The sequence below is a fragment of the Urocitellus parryii genome, chromosome 7 (genome assembly GCF_045843805.1).
Source record: "Urocitellus parryii isolate mUroPar1 chromosome 7, mUroPar1.hap1, whole genome shotgun sequence".
Taxonomy (NCBI): Eukaryota; Metazoa; Chordata; class Mammalia; order Rodentia; family Sciuridae; genus Urocitellus; species Urocitellus parryii.
The window spans coordinates 87611431-87617430 of NC_135537.1; the positions used below are offsets into that span (position 1 = coordinate 87611431).

General features: G+C 56.1%; 1 pseudogene; it reads right to left on the bottom strand.

Annotated features, from left to right (window-relative positions):
- LOC144256249 (protein spire homolog 2-like) overlaps nucleotides 1–5601 on the bottom strand; it is a 29199-nt pseudogene extending 23598 nt beyond the window's left edge.
- Nucleotides 5602–6000: the final 399 nt, after the last annotated feature.

Sequence of the window (6000 nt, forward strand, 5' to 3'; positions counted from 1 at the left end):
CTGAGGCAAGAAGATCAAAAGTCCCAGGCACACCTGGGCCATTCAGCAATACCCTGTCCCAAAAATAATTTTTAAAAATAGGAAAAAAATAAAAGAAGAAAAAATGGAGAGCGACATGACTCCCAGATGTGAGGGTGGAATTGGGAGCGTACACACCTGCAGGCCCCCTGACTTCTGCGTGGCATGGCCAGGGTACACAGGTGGCAGATGTAGGCAGGACAGCCAACAGCTGACCTAAGGAAAAGGCTATTCTGGATCTATACCCTCTTAAGACAGAAGAGAATGGGTTTGTGTCACCTTGAGCCGGAAGGTCGTGGAGATCTGTCCTGAAGCCACAGATGCCCACACTCTCCTTTCTGCTCACCCCTCAGTCCCTGGAGAAGGACCAAGGCAGATGCACAGGGGTAAAGTGGGATTCCCTGGGAGTGGACAGAAGCCGAAACCGTGGCTGGGAGCTTCCTCCCACTGCCCGGGCCCCTTGTGCTGGTCTGCCTGGAGAGCAGACACACTTCCAGGCCCCTCTCCTCCCTCTTAACCGGGCCTCTGCATCGCTCTGGAGGGTCAGAGCTAAACCCTGGCAGCCTGTCCACAGGGTTTAACCAGGCCTCATGCCAGGGCCAGACCATCCAGTGCCCCAAGATTCCTGGTGCTGCACTAGAGTCAGCTCTGTCCCATGTGGGGCAGAGAAACCCCCCATGGATGCCAGGCAGGCAGCTGGTGAGCGTGTGGAGGGTGCGGCTGGAAGAAGACAGCAAGCTGAACCTCATGCATGACGTGGGGCCCCTCAGGCTCCTGGACATGTGGAGCCCTTTCCAAAGTCACAGCACAGGTTGGGTGGTACCAGCTAGGACAGGCACCTGGGCCGCCCATGTCCAGGATTTATGGGAGGGCCAGCCTGGCATGGGCAGCGTCAGAGAGGTCACACACACAGAAGGTGATCGTCCTGCAAGGTGAGGCTTGCTCAGAAGATGGATTCCAGAAATCTGTCTGCAAATACACCTTGCTCACCCCCTTACACACCTCACAGTGACTGTCTGGCAGCTCTCTTCCAGAAAGCAGAGCTCAGGGACAGGCGCTGACCATCAAGAAATGTGCAGTGCAGCAGCACAGGCCTCCACTGGCACCCCCAAGGCTAAGATGGTCAGTCACACACCTCTAAGGCACAGGCCATCGTCACACCCACAACTGTCAATTCAGGTGGCTGTTTTCCTGTGACTTTGGGTTTCTCGGCTGTGGAAGAGGCTCTTAACAACATAGCTCTCCCAGGAGGAGTGACCCCAACACCTCAGCACCTGTCCTACAAGCACCTCTCAAGGTTGGCTCCCATCACGGTGAGGAAGGAAAGCTCCCACCCTCCTGGATGGCCTCTGTCACCCTTCACCATGACTGGACTAAGTGGCCCTCAAGGGCAAAGAGCACAGCTGCAAGAGCGCCTGCAATAGCCAGGCAGGTGGCATAGCTGTGACAGGTAATTCCAGCCATGGCCAGGACTGGCAAGGACCCAGCTATAAGAACCACCAGGAATGTTCTGGCAGCCAGGAGACTTGGGAAGGGGAATTCTCTCTGGAAGCAGAATCTGATCTTTCTGACCAGCTCCAGCTTCTCCCCAGCATAACTAAGGACACCAGCCAAGGCAAGACCACTCAAAGCTCATCTGCACACATCTGGGCAGGGGGGAAGGTGAAAAGAAGATGAGCTCAACAGACTCTTCTGGCCACCGGTGGAACTCAGGGACCTCCAGCAGCAGAGAGAGCCAGCTGTGCACTTCCTGATCCCAAAGTCCAACCACACTCCTCAATAGCAAAGGGTCCCATTTCAGCACCTGGCAGGAGCACGCTGGGCCAGGAGACACACAGCGAAGTGTCTGTGGCTGGCACAGAGGCCAGCTCACACATGCAGCAGCAGCAAGCCTGGCTGTGACTTGTGGGCCCAGGCGCAGCGGACCCCCTGAGGCCAGAGCCTGCTCTTGAGCACTGCTGGGGGGAGACGAGAGTGAAAGACAAGTCAGCCCTCTGGACACTGTGGTCCAGTTCTGGGCAGGTGTCTTTTGATAAATTTATTTTTTATTTGTGGGGTACTGGGAATTGAATTCAGGGACACTTGGCCACTGAGCCACATCTCAGCCCTATTTTGTATTTTATTTAGAGACAGGGTCTCACTGAGTTGCTTAGCACCTCGTTTTTGCTGAGGATGGCATTGAAACCATGATTCTCCTGCCTCAGCCTCCTGAGCCGCTGGCATTACAGGAGTGGGCCACCACACCTGGCCTGGACAAATGCCTTTTAATGGTCTTTGTGTTAGGAACCTGGGGCTACAACATAAAAAGGGAAGGCCTTGGGCTGGGGATGTGGCTCAAGCGGTAGCGCGCTCGCCTGGCATGCGTGCGGCCCGGGTTCGATCCTCAGCACCACATACCAACAAAGATGTTGTGTCTGCCGAGAACTAAAAAATAAATATTAAAAATTCTCTCTCTCTCTCTCTCTCTCTCTCTCTCTCTCTCTCTCTCTCTCTCCCTCTTCTCTCACTCTCTCTTTAAAAAAAAAAAAAAGGGAAGGCCTTGTATCCACTCAAGAACGAAGAACTAGCAATGGAGCCTAACACTGCTTCAGAGAATCCTGGGGACAGCCAGGCTCAGACCCACAGTCCACCCCAAGCATAAAGAGTGGGGCCTAACTGAAAATGTGGAGCATCAAAAGGCAAGAGCTGGGGATGGAGCTCCAGGGTGGAGTTTGGACTTACCATGCAAGAGTCCCTGGATTTGAACCCCATCACCAAAAAGAAAATTGGGCCAATAAAAACGAATAGAAATATATCTGTGTAAGTGAGTGTGAGTGCAAGTCAGGAAGTAAACAGCCATGGCTCCCCTCACCCCAGGGGCACCTAGCACCAGCCTCCACTGTCTCCTGGGCATCTTCCTGGAAGAAAGCTGGGCCCGAAGCTGGATGCTCCAGGGGCCGATGCCCAAGTCCCTCTTTGCAGAGCACCTTCCCGTGGGGCAAGCCACCCTGGGATGGCAGGAGGTGGATCCACTGAGAGCGCTGCAGGCCATCTGACCACTGGCTGTGCTGTGTATGGAACAGCTCCACAGAGCTTCACCTGATGGAGTTTCCTGAGTCCATTTTAAAAAATAATCCTTTCCCGATCTTGAGGTTTTAATAATGGCCTCTGAAAAATAACCCCACAGTCTAACACATTTCCCATTCTTCCACTTAAAAAAAAAAAGAGAGGCAGCCAGGCACAGTGGCACATGCCTGTAATCCCAGTGGCTCAGGAGGCTGAAGCAGTAGAATTTCGAGTTCAAAGCCAGCTTCAGCAACTTAGCAAGGCCCTATACAACTCAGTGAGATTCTGCCTCAAAATAGAATACAAAAAAGGGCTGGGGATGTGGATCAGTGGCTAAGTGTCCGTGGATTCAATCCCCAGTACCAAAAATAAAATAAAGGCAGACAGAAGTCATAAGCCATCACCATTGTGAGGAATGTTTATGAACAGAAACCAGACCAGAGACCCTGTTCAAACAGAGATAAGGCTCTTCAATGCACAGGCCTGTACTGAGCTTTGACTCCTCAGCCAGGAAGTGCCACTAGATCTGTGATGACAGCCACATGGGCAATGGCTGGGAATCAGCAGCACATAGAATCCTGGGGGAGAGAGAGAAACAGATATCCCACATCCCAAGCATGACCCTCTGATATTTGGGACAGAACCAATAGGAAGCCCAGCTTGGCTTGCCCACAGTTCAGTGAGACACCAGGAAACCCCAGGGATAGCTGCTATGGTTGTGGGCAACAACTCACCACTCCCACTCTGCTTGGGTTTTCCCATCCTTAAAAATCAGAGGCCAGACTATACACTCCCTGCAGTCCTGTCCTGCTCTGCAGAGCTGGGAGCCAGACCCTAGGGTATCACTTATCTCCAGGGCTGCGGTAGGCCCGGGGAGCATCTTATCAGGAGAACAGAGCCTCAGGAGAAAAGCTCTGTGAGTATGCAGACTCCAGGGGAGAGCAGGTCACTGTGCACCTGCCCCTCTGCCCAGTCTTTGAAAGACATGGCAGCACAGTGGTTCAGAGCATGAGTGCAGAGTCCAAATTCTGCCACTTTCTGAGTGATTTTGGACTTTCTGAGGCCTGGGCCTCAGCTTATTTGAGAGTAAAGTGGGAATATCGGTGCTTACTATTTCCACCCATCAAATCAATGTATCAATGCTTTTTGTGCAAAATTCAACTTGCAAGCGTCACAGGCAGGGGTTGGAAGGAAGAGGAAGCTGAGGGAGAAAGCTGCAGGCTCCTGGGGGGACACAGCAGGCCCCTCCCCACTGTAAAAGGCAGCCACTGTCTGCTGCCTCTGCTGGGCTTTGCCCTGCTCCTGCCCCGTCTTCCACAGAAGCCTGTTCCAGAGCAAGTGCAAGGCCATAGCTGAGGACTGGAGGGAGGCCAGGCTTCAACCAGTAAACACAGCCTACCTTTGTGCTCACAAAAGGGTTTCAGCTTTGGGGTAATATCCTATGTGCCATATACAAACCTTCCATTCTCCAGGGAAGAAAACAACTTAAAGGGGAAAGTACATAACCAGGTAAACGCACCACTTTCAATAGACCTCAAACATATTTCAGGGGCTAAGTTGTTGAGTCGTTTGGATAAAAAAAAAAAAAAAAAAACCAGGAGCAGATTTTACACTCTCCTTGCTCCCTCTTAATTAAACCCAGGAAACTGGTGTGTATTCCGCACAGATTCCCAGGAGGCAAGCCCCTCCCACATCCTCCATGAAAGAGCTAGCCTGGGGACATTCTGTGTCCTCTCCGTGTCACTAGAGAGCGGCAAGGACTCTTTGTACCCACAAAGCCCTGTATGAGCCATATACTGAGGGCTCCAGAACCCAAAGCCAGGAGGAGTGGCCCAGGGGAGAGCAGGGAACAAAATGGCATAATGCCTGCTTTCCGACTTCACCCCAGGTACTAGCAATCTGGCCAAAGCCCCTTCTCAGCCGAGGAAAGTGTGCCCCGCCGCAGAGCAGCTGGCCTTGATGCCAGGAGAGATGGGAGGACGAGAAGGGAACGATGAGGGGTCCCCAGGTCTGGAAAGGCCAGGAGGGCAGTGCCGGGCCCAGCGGAGGTTCCGGATCCAGAGGGCAGGGGGCCTCCAGGTCCAGCAGCCAGTCAGGAAGGAGGACTTGGGTCCAGTAGCAGGATGGCGCTGTGGGTGCCAAGGAGGTCGCGGTCCCTTTCACCAGGGACCCACCCCGTGAGCCGCGGGTGTGTCCCGGCCGCCGCTGGCAGCCGCGGGCCACACACCCCGCCGCCCGCCACGCTCACCCAGCTCCTGCCGCGCGCCGACCCGGTGCAGCAGGCTGTCTGCGGTGTCGCGGATGCGGCACCGGCCGCTGGGGGCGCCCCGCAGCCCGTGGCAGGCCTGGAAGCACACCGCCCAAGCCTGCTCCTCGTTGATGGGCTGCTCATACACCTTCAGCACCTCCTCCAGGGACAGCTCCCAGGGCGCCCACCGCGCTGCCGCCCCCGCGCGCTCCGGGGCCGCCACGCGCCGCTCCCGCGCGCTCCGGGGCAGCCGCGCCGCCGTCGCCGCCGCCGCCGCCAGCCCGGGCCATGGCAGCCCATCATCGTCGCCCGCGCGAGCGCTGAGTTTCCAGGATTTCCATCACCGCCGCCGGGCACCGCCGAGCACGGGGCGGGTCCGCGCCGTCCGCGTGCAGCATCATCCCGGCGGCCCCGCCCCCACCAGCCGCCGCAGGGGGAGCCGCGGGTGAGCAGGGAGGCGGCGCCGGGTGCCGGAGGACCGGCGCGCTGGGGAGGGAGGACCGCGGGCGCTGCACAACTGTGGGAGGGAGGCCAGAGTGGGGGACCAAAAAGGGAACTTGAGCCCAGCAGGCCGTGTGGGAGAGGGAGGGTCTCAGGGAACTGGGGCCAGGGCAGGATTGAGGGTGGGGCGCTGAGCCAGGTGACCCAGACCCAGGCCAAGAGACTCATTCCTGATGGAGTCGTTCTGG